Here is a 20,420-nt window from a genome sequence, read left to right as displayed (position 1 = left end):
GGGACATGGAGATTTTTAACCTTGATCTACTATCAAGACAGGCTTGGAGAGTTCTCAATGATCTGTCTTCTCTTAGTGCACACATTTTGAAGGCATCATATTTCCCCGAAACTACACTGTTGGAGGCGGAGCTTGGTAACAGACCCTCACAAATCTGGAGAGCGGTGTTAGATGGCAGGGACATACTTAGACAAGGGATGATATGGAGGATTGGCAATGGGAAATCTAGTGAAATATGGACACACAATTGGATTCTGAGACCAGGAATGATTAGACCCGTCTCGCCTTTAATTCCTAACCTACCGCATTTGGTGTCAGAACTTATAAATTTCGCTCAAGCTAACTAGGATGAGTAGCTGGTGAGGTCGGTTTTTTTGCCCATAGATGCCAAAGCAATATTGGCTATTCCACTTTGCACGTGAAATATTGATGATTGTTGGGCCTGAAGCGAAGAGAAGATGGGGAATTTCTCTATAAAATCCGCGTATAGGCTGATCATGCAAACAAAAATAACTTAGGAGAATTCTATTGATGACAATGAAGGGACACCAACAGTAGAACAAGAGGGTAATGAGTGGACTAATCTATGGAAGACTAATGTGTCGTCGAAAGTGACGTTGTGTTTGTGGCGACTCGCGCAGAGCTCCGTCCCAACAAAAGACCTGCTTGGACACAGTAACATGTCGACTTCAGCCACGTGTGTGTTATGCGATGCCAGGGACTCATGGAGACATGCTTGACTCAATTGCTCGATGGCACATAGTGTATGGGCTCTCTCAAAGGATGCTCTCGTTGAACAAATGAGCCAGTACGATAGTGAAAATGCAAGGGACTGGCTTTTCTCCATGAAAGATGTTCTCACGCATGATCACTTTGTTCATTTGACGGTTACACTATGGGCAATATGGGCAACGAGGAGAAAGGCTATCTACAAGGATATATTCCAGAGTCCCTTCTCTACACACTCTTTTATTAACTTTTTCTTGAATGATCTCCAAGTACTGAAGAAACCGGAGGACATAGTGGTGCATGCTACAGCGGCATGGCCCACACACTGGATCCAGCCACCGTTGGGCATGACAAAAGTGAATGTTCATGCTACCATTACAAGGAGATCGGGCGTTGGTACATGATACGTCTTCAACGTATCTATAATTTTTGCTTGTTCCATGCTGTTATATTATCATTCTTGTATGTTTACAGTAATTTTATAGCAACATTATATCATTTTTTGGTCTAACCTATTGACATAGTGCCCAGTGCTAGTTACTGTTTTTGCTTGTTTTTTACTTCACATAATATCAATACCAAACGACGTCTAAATGCAGCAAAACTTTTTGGAGATTTTTTCTATACGAGAAGATACTAGTGGGCCAAGAAAGTACCAGAGGGGAGGCCCGAGGTGGGCACAACCAACAGGGCGCGCCCATGGGGTTGTGCCCCACTCGGTGACCTCCTGCACCGCCTCTTCACTCTATAAATACCCAAATTTCCAGAAACCCTAAAGGAGTCGACGAAACACAATTCCAGCCGCCGCAAGTTCCAGAACCACGAAATCCAATCTAACACCATCACGTGGGGGGGGGGGGGTCACCATCCTCATTGCTGCCTCTTCGATGATGCGTGAGTAGTCCACCATAGATCTAAGGATCCGTAGGCAGTAGCTAGATGGGTTCCTCTATCTCTTTTGATTCTCATTACAATGGTCTCTTGGAGATCTATTTGATGTAACTCTTTTTGCGTGTGTTTGTTGGGATCCAATGAACTTTGAGTTTATGATCAGATCTATATCCATGAATATCATTTGAGTCTTCTTTTGATATATTGTTTGCATGATTATTTATAACCTCGTATTTCTTCTTTGAATCTTTTGTTTAGTTAGGCCAACTAGATCAATTTTTCTTTCCATGGGAAGAGATGCATTGTGATGGGTTTGATCTTGCAGTGTTCTTTCCTAGTGACAGAAGAGGCAGCAAGACACACATGTATAGTTGCTATTAAGGATAACAAGATGGGGGTTATTCCTACATGAATAGATCTCGTCTACATTACTTCATCATTCTTATTGCATTACTCCGTTTCTCCATGAACTTAATACACTAGATGCATGCTAGATAGCGGTCGATGTGTGGAGTAATAGTAGTAGATGTAGGCAGGAGTCGGTCTACTAATCTTGGACGTGATGCCTATGTATTGATCATTGCCTTGGATATCATCATAATTATTCGATCTTCTATCAATTGCCCCAGTAATTTGTTTACCCACTATGTGTTATTTCTCAAGAGAAGCCACTAGTGAAATCTACGACCCTTGGGTCTACTCTTTATCATATTTGCTTTGAGATCTATTTTTTATTCACTTTTATTTTCAAATCTATTATTCTAAAAATCCCAAAAATACCTTGCTAATTTTTTTTACCAATTTCTTTATTTCGCGTTTTATCGAGAGCTATTTATCCAATCTACCACAAATCAACCTATCTTTTTACCATGGAGGGATTGACAACCCCTCTTACGCGTCGGGTTGCAAGTATTTGTTCCTTGTGTGCAGGTACCATTTAATTAGTGCTGCTTGGTTCTCCTACTGGATTGACACCTTGGTATCTTTGGAAAATACCTACCGTAGTTGTACTGCATCATCTATTTCTCTTTGAGGAAATACCGACGCAGTTTCCAGCGACATCGGTACAGTCGCGGCGGCGTGCAGGAATATGGAGGTGCTCTACCTCGGCGCATCGTCCGCTATTGTGTTTAAGGGCATCTCAGACCCTACTACCTTAGAAGCTTTGGCAGTCCGAGAATTAATGGCGCTAGCAGAGGATCTTAACTTGCAAGCCATTCACGTGGTAACAGATTGCAAGGTGCTTGTGGATGATATCAAGCGAAAGAATAGCCCAAGCTATGGTGCTATCATACATGAGATCATAGAGTACTCCAGTAGTATTCATTTATGCACTTTTGCCCATGAGTTTAGGAGATCGAATTTTGAAGCTCAAAATCTAGCGAAGCATGTTTTGAAACTAGGGATTGGTCTCCATGTTTGGTTAGGCCACCCCGGTGAACTTCGGTTCGTCCGTGTAAACATTGTGACAGCTCAATAAAGCTTCGTATGATTGCCTAAAAAAGCAATTTATTTTGGTTGTGATTGAGAGAATCGAAGAACTAACTATGTGTGTTGTCTGATATTATCCTATTTTGCTTTATCATGCAATGATGCAAGAACAATAGTTATTTTTGTTTTGTGGACCTTGTCATGTAATATGTATTGTGTCCTGTTTTGTTTAATTGTTTAACATGTGTGTCTGCTTAGATTTAGCGGTTTATTTATTATTTGAAGGCTTAGAGCACACACCAATGGTCGTTTTCACTGTGTAGGTTTGTTACCTTGAAGTTATCGATTATTTAAGGATTCAAAGGTAAGGAACCAAGGTAACACTGATATCTAATATTATTTTCATATTGAATATATGATATTTTAGTGCTGGGAATCTGGTATTTGAAAAAAAATGGCCGATTAATAGTTGATAGATAAAATCGATTAATCATACGATTTTTTATTAATTCTTAATCCCAAGCCAACCGAATAGTAAACTTTAAGTGATATCACGGATCAACTCACCGGAGGAAACATCCGTCGCTGGTGTACATGTAGGTGCGCAGGTGGACACTCTAGATTGTTCTTGTCTTCCTCCATATTTATCTCCCTAGCTTATGTACTCCGTTCATTTTTCTTTACTTCGCATATTACATTTGTCTTAAGTCAAACTTTCTATAGTTTGATCAAATTCATATTAAAAATATTGACATCTACAATATCAAATAAATACAATAAGAAAATATATTTCATCATGAATTAAATAATGTTGTTTTGATACTATGAATTTTGATACTTTTCTCTATGAGTTTGTTCAAACTTTAAAATTATAACTTATTAAGTCTAAAATGTGAAGTAAAAAAATAGAGACGACCTTGCAACATTTTTCCACATGTGGAAAGGTCGAACGGATAAACATAAGGGCAGCCTGTGGGTGACGAGCCAAAATTGGTCGGCCCAAGGTAAAGAAATGCACGAACTAGGAATAAGTCCTAGGTAAATAATGAAGGAGTAAACGCAAATGCAAAAACTGCAAGACCGAAAAATGCCTCGTTATGGGACAAAACGTGGTAATTACATAGAGTTTTTTCTTTGTAGTTTTTTTAATTTTTAGTTGATTCTTTAACAACATTCAGCGTGCATTAAATAAATGTACATCAAATGTAGAAATTTGTTTACATAATTTTAGAAGTTGTTCATACCATTAGAAAACTATTAGTTTCATTTCAAAATGTTAACATTTAAAAATCATGTTCATTATTTTTTCTAAAAAATTATATTCATGGAAAAGGTACAAGAAATTATCATAAATTTTCAAAAATATTTTACCTTCAAAAACTTGTTAATGACACTTTTGCAAAATTTGAAAAATGTTTGTACATGTGTTTAAAAAATTTCACTGCATATTAAAAATATTGAATGTACATGTGTTTGCACATTTACATGTATTAGGATAAATGTTCATTGTGTATCTGAGAAATGTCCAACCAATATAAGAAAATGTTTCAATGCATATTTGATAAAAGTTCACACGTATTTGAAGATGAAGAAATTTATAAAAAGTAATGAAAACCTTCATAGAGAACAAAATAGAATACCTAGATAGAAACTTCATACAACCAGATGAAAAGTTACTATAACCGCTAGAGAGAAGTTTCCAAACCGGTTCGAATACTATTTGTGCAACATAGTTGGGCCGGCCCACTAAGCAATACACTGTAGGCAAGTGTTGCTACTGCATTTGAAAAGCCAGACAGGGAAGCCTTTTTTAGCAGGGAAAGGGTTTTCGTGAATTAATCTGCAATTTCTAAAAAGGAAATTAATTAATCTACATCACACCAATCTAGTCTACAAATGTTTAAACCCTCTCTGGACCTAACGGAAGCCACAAAGCTGATGAAGCTTAGCTAGCTATGGAGTAGTTATATATGAAATTATAGATCATTAGGTAGGCCAGTCATGTGATCATCTTTCCGTCTCTGTAAACATTATGACGAATTAATAGAAAACTTTGCTAGTTTTTAATATTTTTGTTGGAAATTTAGTTCGTTCGTGTAGACAAGCAAAACCCCGGTACGCACACAAGTCGCTAGGCATGGCCTAGTGCGCGTAGACTACAGGAGTCGGCCAGGTCGTGGGGCTGTGCTGCTGCTGTTTGCCAGCAACAATGAATTGCGCATGGCACTGCTGCTATCTCACTGACCATCCACGTGATTGACAGACATCAATGGCTCTATGGACAACCATTGTTGAGGAAATCGTTAACTGGTAGCTGCTCGGTTGGCTGGCGAGTAGGGGATTAATAGGTTAATCGCCAAGTTAATCGGCCATTTAATCAATTAATCGGATGATTTATCGCATTATCGGCTACTCGGTGACTCAATGAGTAGGGATTAATCGGCAAGTTAACTGGTTAATCGGATAAATTCTTGAACAGGGTGGACAACAGCTATGGACGGCCAGACGTCGGAGCTGTGTCCTCTGCGTGGACGGGGATGAAACAACCGTCCATTAATTAGCTCGTTCTGAGGCGTCAGAAACAGCTACAATCACCATAGAGGAACTCCACGGACCAACAGTGCCCCACCAGAATTTCCGCCATGGCGCTGCGATTCTGCCCACGGCGCTAGACCACCCTATGCTGTTTCGCAGAATGAACCTACGTACTCCTCCTTTGCATACGCATAGGATTAGGGATTCCAAAACAAGTCACACTATATCAAAGGGGGCTAAATTTACCACTAGTACTTCATCAAAACAAGCCATAGTGAGAGTAATTTTGGTAGTAACATAACGCATCCCAAGATATATATATATATATATATGTGCTTATGTGGCATGAAGTTAATGAGGAGAGAGGTGCTTGTGGTAACATAATATGTTACCATAACATAACGCATCCCAATGCAAAATGAGTCTACAACATAATAAATGAAGACTTGACACTTCACTTATGTCACTATCCACTATGATAGTAATAACATAGACTAGTAATATATGCATGTTACTAGTCTAAATTACTATCCACTATGACTAGCCTAATAATAAAGTTGTCCGAAAAGAAAAGAAAAATGTCAGGTTCGTTCGTGTCGACAAGCAGGGAACCCAGATTAAAAAGAGAAGAAAACGCGGCATGTCGGTCCACAAAGTCTGAATCAGCTACACAGAGCCCTCTGCAGCCTAGGCTACATGAGTCGTGGTACTGTACTGCTACTGTTCGCCCAGTAATAATGCAGCGTGTATGGTACCGCGAGCTCATGCTCAACTTCATGGCCAGGGCTGGCCCATAGGTCGGGCAAAAGGGGCGACCGCCCCGGGCCCCAAGAGGGGAGGGCCCCAACTATAAATTATACTAATAAACACTATATAATTACTAGTATTTATACACGTACAATGCACGTCTTAAGATCATGAGTGATTTTCTTTTTTTTGAGAACCTTGCCGAGTGGAAGTATTGCTTTTCTTAGCAAAGAGTGGAAGTAAGTATTGCTGAGGTACCAAGTATGGAAGCCCAGCCTCATGACACGGAGAAGAATTCGCAAATTCTGCCTTGGGCTTACCATGTCCTCCACTCAATCTGGAGTTAATTGCACAGAAATACCACAATTGGGGCATTACATGCAGATTGGTACCATTTTTTCATAATTTTTACATGTCAGTACCAAGTTTGGGGCTAGCCATTACAAAAAGGTCTAAATCTAACTCCTCAATCTGCAACATAACCCAAGATGTATCATGTATTGGGCCTCTTTTCTGGGAAGGGGTAGACGATGCTTCCAGAACACCGTTGACGGTGTTACGTACTATGTTCACCACGAATCCCATTGCTCTCAGCCGTTAGATTTAGAGCACCAACGGTTACGATCGATGCTTCAGATCCAATTCAAAACTGATACACTACATAGTAGTATAGATAAATTACATTTGAAAGATTATTAAATGCATCAATAGAGGCTCAATTTGCAGGAGCATAAGTTGACAACACATACTAATAGTTTATACCACGCGGAGGCAAACCAACTCGCCTGGGAATGGTTAGATACGCTAGTCTCTCTTTATGTCTTTATGATAGATGTCTTTATATCATAATGAAATTTATCACTAGTAGAAAACATGGCTTTCGTTCGGGACAGATAAGTCTAATAGTCCCGGTTCAGTCATGAACCGGGACTAATGTGAGCATTGGTCCCGGTTCATGCTGTAAAGGCATTAGTCCCGGTTCAAATGGGACCTTTAGTCTGGGTTGGTGCCACGAACCGGGACTAAAGGGTGCGATGCCCATTGGTCCCGGTTCATGCTGTAAAGGCATTAGTCCCGGTTCAAATGGGACCTTTAGTCCGGGTTGGTGCCACGAACCGGTACTAATGGGGTTTGAGGCATTAGTACCGGTTCGTGGCATAAACCGGTACTAAAGGTCCCATTTTCAAACTCTACCCCCCCCCCCCCCCGGTGGATCGGCTTTTCAGTTTTGTAAAAAGCAAAAGAAAATGATAAAAACTTCAAAAATTAAAATCCTTCGAGATGTAGTTATGCTACTACATCTACTAGTTAGGAAAATTTAAAAACTTAAATTTAGACATGTTTTGCAAAAAGTGTAGGGAAAATGTAAAACGGCTATAACTTTTGCATACTACGTCAGAAAAAACGTATAATATATCAAAATGTTCAGCACGAAAATCCGCATCCAATTTTGATTGCCTACGGCCTGTTTGCAAATTTTTAGAATCCTCAAATTCTAAAAGGAAAAAAGTTATGCTCAAATTTCTGTTTTTTTGTTAAATCTGGTGAAACTATGGTCAAACTACTTATTCAAGAAGTATTACTGTTACTAAATAATTATTCAAGAAATTAGTGTTACTAAATAATTATTTCAGTTTTTTTGAATTTTGGTCAAATCTGGTCAAACTATGGTCAAACTGTGGTCAAACTACTTATTCAAGAAATATTAGTGTTACTAAATAATTATTGTTGTTTTTTTCAATTTTGGTCAAATCTGGTCAATCTTTGGTCAAACTGTGGTCAAACAACTTATTCAAGAAATATTAGTGTTACTAAATAATTATTGTTTTTTAGAACAATTGTTTCAAACTCAAACAGTGAAATGTGTGACTTAATGCTCAAGCTAAATTCCTGAGGGTTAATAGGATTGACATCTTACTATTGTCAGGAAAACAACAAGTGCAGACTAGAAAATAAGGGAGAATAGAACCCGGTAGTTAAGCGTGCTTAGGTTGGAGTAGTGAGAGGATGGGTGATCGTTCGGGAAGTTAGATGATTTGGAATGATGAGGGGTGATTAGAGATTAGAGGTTAAATTGAGCAGTGCAACGGGGTGATTAGAGATCAGAGGTTAAAATAATTCAGAAATTTGAAAATCAAGAAAAAATTTCAAAAAAAAATTCAACTTTTTTTTCAAAAAAGTATATTCAAAAAGTTCCCTTTAGTACCGGTTGGTGTTATCAACCGGGACTAAAGGTGGACCTCCAGGCAGCGGCCACGTGGACGGCCTTTAGTCCCGGTTCGTGTAAGAACCGGGACTAAAGGGAGGAGGCTTTAGTAACGACCCTTTAGTCCCGGTTCCAGAACCGGGACTAAAGGCCCTTATGAACCGGGACAATAGGCCCTTTTTCTACTAGTGTATGATAATTAGTTTTCATTGTTGAAGCCAATCCATAATTTTTCATTTGAGAAATAGATAGTACATCTCATTTGCACCAAATCAAACTAAGTGAATCTAGATGATCATGTCAGATATAATCTAATTATACGCAAAAGTACACTCAAGAACATAGTAGGTTCTTAGATGACTCTATCACTGAACCCAACTTGGATGTCACATTTGATATAACCTAGAAGTTTCTACGAATATGGTTGCCTGATATACAATAGAAACCTCTATTAGAATATTTACGATTTATACATCTCTACCACGACATTCAATAATATTGAAAGATATATGAACACACGCATGGATATGCAAATATATGTATATACACTATAAAATTTATGCAATATTATAAAATTAGTTAGAAACAAAGAAGATATTTTTTGGTATACCTTACCATTATAATTTTGTTTCTTGAATATTTATTAAAATTGTATAGCGACGAATAATATAACTATTATTTAAAAACATTGTTATGTGCCTAAGTAATAGAAAATTATATTAGTTAAAATTGTTATATGATACACTTAGTTTAAAATAAGTATAAATATTTGGTATAAAAATCATGGTTTCACATCGCCCCGGGTCCAAAAATGGTTTGGACAGGCTCTGGTTCTTAGATGACTATCACCGAACCCAACTTGGATGTCACATTTGATATAACCTAGAAGTTTCTACGAATATGGTTGCCTGATATACAGTACAAACCTTTATTAAAATATTTATGATTTATAAATCTCTACAACGACATTCAATAATATTGAAAGATATATGGACACGCGCATGGATATGCACATATATGTATATACACTATAAAATTTATGCAATATTATAAAATTAGTTAGAAAACAAAAAATATATTTTTTGGTATACCTTACCATTATAATTTTGTAAAATCAAAATTCTTGAAGATTTATTAAAATTGTATAGCGACGAATAATATAACTATTATTTGAAAACATTGTTATGTGCCTAAGTAATAGAAAATTATATTAGTTAAAATTGTTATATGGTACACTTAGTTTAAAATAAGTATAAATATTTGGTATAAAAAATAATTGTTTCACATCGCCCCGGGTCCAAAAATGGTTTCGACCGGCTCTGGTCATGGCCCACAGCTGCGGGCGTCGGGGACGCTGCAAGGACGACGAGACGAAACAACCAGCTCTGTATAAATTTTCGTATGTGTAATGTAATTCCTAGGCAAAGTATCGATGTAGAGCCAAAGCCACATCTTCGAGTGCTTTCGACGAGTGCGTCTTTGATGCTTGGAGCTTGTTCCAAGTAAAAACAAAAACATGGGCAGGCTGGTGCTAGTGGGGTGCGCAGTGAGCACACAAGTCTGATTCAGCTAGGCATGCCTAGTGCGCGTAGACTGCAGGAGTCGGCCACGTCGTGGGGCTGGGCTGCTGCTGTTTGCCAGCAACAATGTATTGCGCATGGCACTGCTGCCAGCTCACTGACCATCCATGTGATTGACAGACATCAATGGCTCTATGGCCAACAGCTATGGACGGCCAGAAGTCGGAGCTGTGTCCTTTGCGTGGACGGGGACGAAACAACCATCCATTAATCAGCTCAGAAACAAGTAAAATCACCATAGAGGAACTTGACGGGACCAACAGTGCCCTTCCTACACGGCCGCTCCAGAATTTCCGCCATGTAACGTGCTGCTCTGCAGAATGAGCTTACGTACTCCTGTGCAGATGCATAGCATTAGGGATTCCAAAACAAATCACACTATATCAAGAGGACAAAATTCGCCAAATAGTTGAATAATAAAGTTATTCAAAAAGAAGAAGAAAAATGCCCGTCTGTGTCGACAAGCAAGCGAAGGCACAACGGCCCGCCGTTCACCAAATAAAAAGAGAAGCAAACGCGGCACGCCCGTCCACAAAGTCTGAATCAGCTACACATAGCCTTGTGCAGCACAAGTCGTGGTGCTGTGATGCTACTGTTTGCCAGCAATAATGCAGCGTGCATGGTACTGCGAGCTCATGCTCAACGTCATGGCCCACAGCTGCGGCCGTTGGGGACGCTGCGAGGACGACGAGACGAAACAACCAGCTCGGTATAAATTCTCCTCTCCTTGCTGGTAAAGTGTGGTAATTCCAAAGCCACATCTTCGAGTGCTTTCGACGCGTGCGTCCTTGGAGGCAAAATTTCGTGTTTTGACCCTTTTCGCATAACAATTCAGGATCTGACCCGGTTTGAAAAAATTTTGGGATTTGACACTTTCGCTACCGCCAGGGGAGCTGGCGGTAGGGTTATACAGCCTACCGCCAGGGACCCTGACGGTAGGGTGCGACGGAGGGGGATGGCGGCTGTCACCGCGTGCTGACGTGGATTAGCACCCTACCGCCAGCGCGCCTGGCGGTAGGGTGCGCCAGGGTTTTTGGCTTCAAAACCTTCTGTAACGAAATATCGGAGTGGCCCGGTGGTAGGGTCAACCTACCACCAGAGGGGCTGGCGGTAGGCTGTCTGACCCTACCGCCAGGGTCCTTGGCAGTAGGGTCTTGCCTCTTTCCAAGTTCAATTTCTTTCTTCTTTTCAAAAACAGCGGATCTCAAACAATGATATAGAGTCAAAACAACAATGATATAGAGTCAAAATAACAGATCTCAAACAATTAAACTTGGGCATCACATACACATGTCAAACGGAGTTCCGCATAAACTTGTGCATAATAAGCAAACAGAGTTCAACATAAACTTGTGCATAATAAGCAAATGAAGTTCAACTACTTAGTTCCACATAGCAAATGGAGTTTCTCAAATAGCAAACACATAGTTCAAATAGCAAACACATAGTTTCACAACCACTAGACTTTTCAACTACAAGAGCCAAGTATCGAATAGCAGAATTTAATTGATCCTTCCCCTCTTACTCTTGGAGGCACGGTCCTCGTTCCTCTTTGAACGAGTCTCTTCAATGTTCTTCTTGGGCCGTCGAGGAACCGGTCTCTGGAAAGGGTCCGGACTCAGCAAATCCTTCTTCTTCGGATTCCTCTTCGGCAACTGAGATGGTTGAGATGATTGAGTTGGTGGAGTCTGTAATCTTCATCGTACTCCTCCTCCCCATCGCTCTCATTCTCCTCTTCCTCATGATAGGCCTCCTCCTCTTCTTCATTTGCGGCCTCCTCCTCCTCATCCTCCTCATCCTCAACCAACCTAGACGACAAGGGAACATGGCTCGTAGAGGCAATGTGAACCTGTGTGGCTACAGGATGATAAGCTTCAACCAACCTAGCTGCAGCACACCCAAGCAGACCTACCGGCTTGCGACAATGCTTCACCAACTTCTGCACTCACAATGAAACAAGGGCATAATAAGTATCAGATTTATGATTGCAATTGAACAAGATGCATCTGTTCCGAGGAGACTGAAATTGTACCTTCATCGTCCTCCTCAATTTGTTCTCAGATTGTACGCTCCCGGGGATATCACCTAGTGCACCAGAGGCTTGAAGATGCATCTGTTGAGCTCACCGGATTGTAGAGGCATAAGTCAGTCACGATGACAAATAAAATAATTGAAATACAACTGTCAGTTCAAACTTACCACTCTGTTGATGGGGGGGTGCAAACTCCCTAAATCCACTATGCATGTCTCTGATGCCGGTCTAGTAGGCCTCTTCCTCGGGGTCATCCCTCTCCAGCTCCGCGATGTATTCCGCCGTCCACCGAGGCATGGACGAATACGGTGCTTACGGCCATCATCGTACCACCTCATGTGTTGGTCCTCATAAGTATTCCAGTCAATCACTCTGCTCTCCACATCTTTACGGGAGTTCTGTCGGTTCCACTCTGTCACATGAGTTTTATGCTCCTCTCCCTAGTCTGTGATCGACTGATTCTTCTGCAAGCTCATCCTGCAAGGCATTAGCAACAAGAAACATCATAATAAAGTCAAACGCAATGAAGTCATGAGCACGAAGAACAAGCGCGGGCACTCATAAGTGGAGTGTGTGGCCGCCGGTATCGGTGGGGTATGCTGAAACATGCCAAACTGCGCGGCCACGCGGTGTGGCAAGTTCCACTCGACGGCGTACACACATATCATGGGCATGATGCACCGCCAAAGAGCACGGTCCGCATCGCGCATCACGTTCAGATTGAAGTCCCACTCTCGATCATGATACGGCCACCAGCTTACCTATTACACATACATTGGTAAGTCCCCACTGTCGATTAGAAGTGGAATCAAACAGAAAGGTGGCGAGCGAGTTCATATACCCGCGTAATCATCAAAGCATCGATCTCGTTGGTGTAGGCCTTGTACAAAGTCTTGTTTAGGATCGTGTAGAGTTTGACAACGTCCCACTCGTAAGCTACGGTGGGTGTCGAGTATCGTCGCCGTCCTCACTATAGGCACCCCATGGGCGTCTTGGCAGCTTCTCCGGACGCCCCACCGGCAGCCGCTCCCACATCCAAATGGAGAGGCCCCAGACAAGGCCACCCATATTGGACTTGTCTCCCGTCCTCTGGGTTGCGTCGTCAAGCTGCAAAACATCAAATGAGGATCAGATATAACAAAATGTCATGGACATACGTTCGTAGGTAGGCAATGAGATACTCTCTTACCGAACGGTATAGGTAGGCGAGAGATGCGGTCCCCCAACTGTACCCTGCATCCCAGTCGGCTAGGAAGAACAGATACGACTGTCGGTGTCAAACCAGCGGATCTCAGGTAGGGGATCCCGAACTGTGCGTCTAGGCGGATGGTAACAGGAGACAAGGGACACGATGTTTTTACCCAGGTTCGGGCCCTCTCGGTGGAGGTAAAACCCTACTCCTGCTTGATTGATATTGATGATATGGGTAGTACAAGAGTAGATCTACCACGAGATCAAGGAGGCTAAACCCTAGAAGCTAGCCTATGGTATGATTGTTGTTCGTCCTATGGACTAAAACCCTCCGGTTTATATAGACATCGGAGAGGGCTAGGGTTACACAGAGTCGGTTACAATGGTAGGGGATCTACATATCCGTATCGCCAAGCTTGCCTTCCACGCCAAGGAAAGTCCCATACGGACACGGGACGAAGTCTTCAATATTGTATCTTCATAGTCTTGGAGTCCGGCCAATGATGATAGTTCGGCTATCCGGACACCCCCTAGTCTAGGACTCCCTCAGTAGCCCCTGAACCAGGCTTCAATGACGACAAGTCCGGCGCGCATATTGTCTTCGGCATTGCAAGGCGGGTTCTCCTCCAAATTCCATGTGCTTGCCGAATGGTGGCCGGCTTCTTATAAAGGCTGCGCTTCTTGGCTTCCACGTCCAATAATGGTCATCCTCCACGTGTCGTACGAATGCGAAAGCCAGGGTATTTTTACATTTCACCCCTAGCCGCGCGAATAAGCTGCCTATAAAGAGAGGCGAGGAGCTAGATCCCAATCACACCATCCTCCTTCCACGAGTATTCATCGAAGCGCCTCTGACAAAAATCCACGTCATCATGGACAGTCGACGCGGCTCCTAGCCCTCAGCCAGGAGATTGGGGGAGATGCTCAGTCCCGCATAGTGAGCTAGTGACGCTCCAAGCCGAGGGATTTCTTCCCCTAGCCTTCATCGTTCCGGTTCGAGCCGGACTTGCCACTTACAAGGGCGGAAACACTACAAGAAAATTGAGATACTGTGACGAAAATCCTAATGACGATGGTTGAGAACATCACAGAAATTCCTAATATGTGACATTTTGTAAGTGGCGTCACTTATTACAGCAAATCGGTGACGTTTAATGTCACTGAATCACGCGACCGTTGAGCCTCACCTGGCTACCAAATTATGTGACGGTTCGGTAATTTCCATGATGGGTCTACTAGAGTCATGAATATTAACGAATGTGTGCCGTTCTTTATTTTGTCATGTAATGTCTAGTAGTGGGGCCTACCACAACCGCGTCATGAGTTATTGAGTGGTAGGACCCACGTGATGGTGTCTGTAATGGCACTCGCCCCAGTTTCTTCATATGTCTTTGAACACTTAACTTATTTTATTCTGTCTAATGGAAGTAAATGGTGGTCGGGAAGAAAGTTATTTTGTGTTTTCGTGAACTTGTGCCCATGGCGCTATAGTTGTTTCGTTCTATCGACGAGGGAGCGGTGATGACGGCGGCGCGCCTTCGGCTCGCTCCAGAGATTGTAGTCGTCGCTAGGTGGTCTATAGACCTGGATGTAATTTTTACTTCTAGTGTTCTTTGTACTACCTTGACAGTTGATGAATAGATCGGAAGTTTTCACACAAAAAAAAACAATCAGTCCATGTTGCCACTTTGGAGTACTTATTTTTTTTCATAATTATAAGGTCGTTATGTACAACTTTCCACATATATTTAGGTAGAGTTCTTCCAGAAAACTTACATGGAACAAACCACATCATAATGTTTTTGTACGAGTTACACCACTGTTTAAATCATTTGCCATCTCATTTACTCCATACTATTGTATTTAACTCGAAAATAAACCATTCCGTTTCCACTAAAAAACACTTTTCGCTCCACTTTTCTAAATTTTACGCCCTTGTTTTTTTCAGCTGCGCGGAACCAACTCGCTCCAATTTCTATCCCCATCTCCACCCCTCTCCCCCACGACTGCATCCAGCGGCGAGATTTGAGGATCACGCCGTCGGCGCACCCTGCGGCACCAGCCGCGTAATCCTTCTCCAACGACGGCTGCTCGTCCGCCCTCCCATCAAGCCCCGCGCTCGCTGTCCACAAGGAACGGCCGCCACGCCTCGCCGGCCAAGATCGGATCCGCCAACCCGCGACATCGAAGTCGCCAGTCTCTACAGGCAACATCATAGCCGCTTGCCTCATCCTCACCATCGCCCAACTCCAGCGCCTTCCCCAGCTTCCTTTCTCACCTCGTGCTTTACCAAGATCTGGACGTTTCCTCACCACCCCTCCATCAGCCACTACTTGAGATTAGATGCTGATTTAGATGTTTGGTTTCGTCCAGTGACCAACAAGATGGCGGCGGCTGGAGACAACAGGTTTGGGAGAGGCAACCCGATGATGCAGTGCTGCTAGGGGATGGGTGAGAAACTCTGCAAGGAACCCCGCTGCAATACCATTAGATCTGGTCCCCTTCCAACTATTCGAGGGTATATTTCGCTGCTTCCTTATTTCTTCCATAATTTCTGGATGTAAGATTTGTGATCTGTAATTTGATTGTTCTAACCACCTATTTAAGATCTCCTTTTCCTAGTTGCAGTTCATCTAGATAAGGAGTAAGATCAATGCCCTTTGCTCTTCTCAAAGGTATGGTTTATACGTATATGTTCCTCCCTGTCTCTAAATTTCTAAAATGAATAATTTCAAGTCATGTTTCCCCTTTAAGCTGCAAGATCATGCAGTCTCCAGAACATTTAATATGTGACTAGACTCTACGTTCAGAGTATTAACATTTAACAATGAAACTGTACTAGGAATTGCCTTCTATTAGTAGTTATGGACAATAAATTAATATTCTGTGATAAAAGTTAACAAGCTAAAGATATGTTGAGGGCTCCTATCATGGGCTAATACTGCTCGGTGAAAGAGAAGATGATTTTGGTATTCTGTAATATTTTTTCTCCATGTGAACACTTGTCAGTAAATTTTTTGTCTTCTCTGTTTTATTCGTAAACGTAGGTGCATTAGTCGACGCTTACTGTAGGTAGAAGATTGGGTTTGCAATATTAAGATAATCTTATCGGCCTTGCTATGTTGGTACAGTCTGAAGCTTGTTCTTTTTACTACTTGCTTCTCCACTTTCTATTTGCATACAATGCAATACTGGATAATTCCTTACCAGCTGGTTGTGTACGCCTAACATTTAAGCTCATCGTGTACTTCCTTTGCCCATAACTTATATTTTTATTTGTTATATTTAGATTAAGGAAGCATTGTACAACAGCAGTGCGAGTACACAATTAGCTGTAGCTGCAGAAGAAGATGTGTAAGCACACAACCGATTCAAATAGTGTAGTTTACAGTACTAGTACTAGTTGCTTATGGCACTTAGTTGTGCATATGGTGATGATCTACCAAATTCATAGCATGTTTGAATCATTTCAGAGATGAGAAAACACACAGTTAATAAGAATAAGGTTGCCTACTATGGTTGGGTGATGACCTTTGGATATTGCATTGTTTTGAGATTGTTCAATATATTGAATGGATGAATGGACGTCACTCCTTACTAAAGAAACAATTTTCTGTTTTGCTCTATGATTTTGTAGTACATTACTGGTTTGTTTTTTGTGATATGCTGATCTAAACTTCTGTAGTAACCAAAGCGTCAAACAACTATACTTATGCAACTAACTATGAAATATCTTCAGCAGACCACTGTAGTGCATTACCATCTGCTGCCCTAGTGCCTTCACTAGTCATTCAGATGCTACTTAAACTATAAGTGGCACACTAGTTAAAAGTGCAGCAGTGATCCATGTAAAATATTTTGATTGACAATTTTTTATACAAGTTTGTGTCTTCTTGTTTCGCTAAACTAACTTAATGTTCTATTGACCCATCCACATACCCGCAAATCTTGTTAATAGTTATTCATAATTCGATAGATTGTAAGTTTCTTAGTGGTACTCTTATACCTTGTTATCTATATGTTTTCATCTCATTAAGGTGCAACACGTCGTTATGTTTCATCAATTTATAGGCACTAGGAGGATTTAGCCGCGAGACATGAAGCAGAAGATAGAGAATTTGAAGAGATGCAAAGAAGAGCCAACAGGAGAAGAATAAGCCTGACAAAAGAAGCAACATGAGATGGATAACCTGATTGGTTTTCTTTTAAGGGCTGAAGCAACTCAACAAGCAAATCAGTCCAACCAGATGGTGCATGAAGGCCATCATTTTGTTAAAGAAAGATAGTTATTTAATCATACATTGCAATCATTAGGACAACATAAGTGGTCTTTTAGTTATCTAAATATTACTTTTCGTCTTATTTATTCTTGTGTCAAACTTGAGTCTATGATACTTTTTATTGCCATTTCTATTTAGAAGATGATTTGGCTGACAGATGGAATAAATAATACTATGATTTGTCTTTTATTCCAATTTATAATGCAATTTGGCTCTTAACTTATTTGTATAATGTGATGTAATGTGAATTAAATACTTTATGTGATGTGCATTTGCAATATAGTGGATTCGATAATTCATTGCAAATTATTTGAAATTCAATGATGTCGTCTTCATCAATAATGAAAGTAGTTATGCTAGTAGTGGGAATATATGTGCGGGTGTTGATGCCCTGTTACTGAATATGGTATAATATGGCATATTTGCTGAATATGGTATAATATGGCATATTTGCTCCTAACACGTGACATTAATTGCCCGTCATAGAAATAGCAAGTTGTTGACGTTTTAGAAAACGTCACCGAAGGTCCCATATTCGGTGACATTATCTTGCGCGCGCCGTCACTAGGAGTAATTTGTGACGGGGATTCTATGACGATGCTTATGACGCGCATAAAATGTCACCCGGGGGTAATTTGTGACGTTATTAGCAATTCGATGACGTATTTTGGCTCGTCACAGTAGGCCTGATCTCTTGTAGTGAAAGCAGGCGGAGGCTGAAAGGGAGGATGACCGTTGGCACGGTATGGAGAGTATAGACGCCATCACACCCCGTCTCCTCAAAAGAAAAAGAAAAGGGAAATGATGCCACACCACCACCAAATACTACACGCCCAGAATGGTCCTCAGCTTCCAAATACTCTTATAGCATCTACAGCGGCGGATAGCAAATCCGACCCCTCAAAAGCCCGTAAACATGTTCGGACGCGTTCGCGGGCACTGATTGGTCACGCCTAAAAATTTTCTTCTCTCCACATCCACATATCTTATATCCGGCGCCCTATATTCATACTATGCATGCAACGTGATGAACTACTCTACGTGATCAAATAACGGACAGAGAAATCGGCATCAAATGGACAACGAAATGCACATAAACCCACTTTACATCATCCAAAAGATCACCACAGTTCATCGTCAGACAAGTTCAAAAACTAAAAATGATAATTAAACATAAAAGGCAGCTTGTTCACCACTTCCTTGCCGGGTCTTTCCCCTTCCGGTTGTCAGCGTAGCTGTAGGCGTCAACGGCTGGTGGCTGACCTTGGTCGTCGTCGGAGGAGGTTGAGCTGCCATTGTCGGAGTCAAAGTCGAAGACGATGATCAAGCCCTTCATCCGGTGGATAGCCATGTTCTCCTGCAGCTTCAAGTTGGTGACCCAAGCTGCCTCCACCGCTGCCTCCTTCGCCTCCCACTCTGACTGTTCTATGGCCAGCCAGAGTGCCTTTGCCTTCTTCCGTCGGAGGCAGCAAGCGTCCGTCTCCACCGTTGTGATCGACTGGTAGTAGACCAATGTGAGGAGCCGCTCGTCCTTGTCGGGCTTCACCGGCATCCCGCGGTGACTGCGCACGGACCGATCTGCCACCTCCCTCTACCACGGCGTTGTCCTACCGGAGCTGAGTGCAGGTCGGGAGGGTCCAACTCGGGCGTCCCCTGGTGTCGCGAGGGTCCAACTAGGGGGCTGCGGAGATGCTGCAGATATGGAGCTACCCCCGGTGTCCACCTTGGACAGCTCCAATGCAATATGGAGGGCCAAGTCTGCGTCGACGTCAATGTCGGACCCGGAGTGGCTGCTAGAGCTGGACATTGCCCTGGAATGGATCTGAATCGGAGAGAGGGGGAAGAGAAGAGGACGGAGCGAGAGAGGGGAGTGATTGAGCTAGGGCTCTAAGCAAGGAGCCGAATGGTTTTTTTGGTGGGGCAGCCGTGGGTCGGTGGTGGGCCGGGCATGTTAGCTCCGACGTGGCGGGTGTGCCCGGGCCGCCCCATATCTACCCTATATTTGGGCTTGATATGAGGGGTGCCGGAAAGCCCAGACGTTTGAGGCCGGTTTGAGGTGCCCGAGTGGGTCATTTTTTTGTGACCGGTTAGCCCGCCCGGGCGTTTGAGATGGGTATGGGGTGTCCGACTGTAGATGCTCTCATAGAAACTCCAGCAGATGTTGTATAACCATGCTGGCCCACATAATTCGGTCGGATTTACGTATTTTCCCATATTGCAGCCAAAATAGATGCGATATATTTGGCCCAGCCCGTAAAAATATATGTGCGGCCTGCAAAACTACCCCCTCGCAGCTATATCTACTGGCCGCGAGGCGATTCAGGGTTCCCTGCTCCTCCTTCGCCGCCTCCCTTTCCAAACTCCGTCAAGAGATCATGTGGCGGCCCTTCCATTTCCTTCAGATCGATGGCCGGAGGGGGAAAGAGCGGTGGTGGCGTGCGTGATACGGTTCACTACACGTAGCACCATATACTCTACGAGGCTCCGTCCACAAATAAATACATGAGAAGTGGCTTGAGTATCTGTTCTAGAACGTGCGGGTAGTAATGATTCCGAACACCTCGAGAACGCCCTTTTACTCAGGGGTCGCTCCCTTATTTTATTCACTGTTTTATTTATGTTTCTACCTTCGCTTAGATGTTGATACAAACCACCATTATTATCGTTCTGTTAGCAATCGATGAATAGATTATTTCCTGATAACAAACTCGGTGTGAATGTAACCGCGCGTGTGATGACGTAGCTGTGGGGTTGGTAGTTGCCAGTGCAATCGCTACCTGTGGAATCGACATACTCCA

The 20,420-nt window shown here is 42.4% G+C and overlaps 1 long non-coding RNA gene across 1 annotated transcript; it reads left to right on the top strand.

The window, feature by feature from the left end:
* Positions 1-15,307: 15,307 nt before the first annotated feature.
* LOC123042957 (uncharacterized) lies at positions 15,308-17,797 on the top strand. Its single transcript, XR_006418964.1, has 4 exons — positions 15,308-15,860; positions 15,971-16,017; positions 16,632-16,696; positions 17,414-17,797. It is a non-coding gene; the product is annotated as an uncharacterized lncRNA (long non-coding RNA).
* Positions 17,798-20,420: the final 2,623 nt, after the last annotated feature.

This window comes from Triticum aestivum, chromosome 2B (genome assembly GCF_018294505.1).
Source record: "Triticum aestivum cultivar Chinese Spring chromosome 2B, IWGSC CS RefSeq v2.1, whole genome shotgun sequence".
Taxonomy (NCBI): Eukaryota; Viridiplantae; Streptophyta; class Magnoliopsida; order Poales; family Poaceae; genus Triticum; species Triticum aestivum.
The sequence above is the reverse complement of the archived record's forward strand: the minus strand, read 5'-3'. Positions and strand labels throughout refer to the sequence as shown.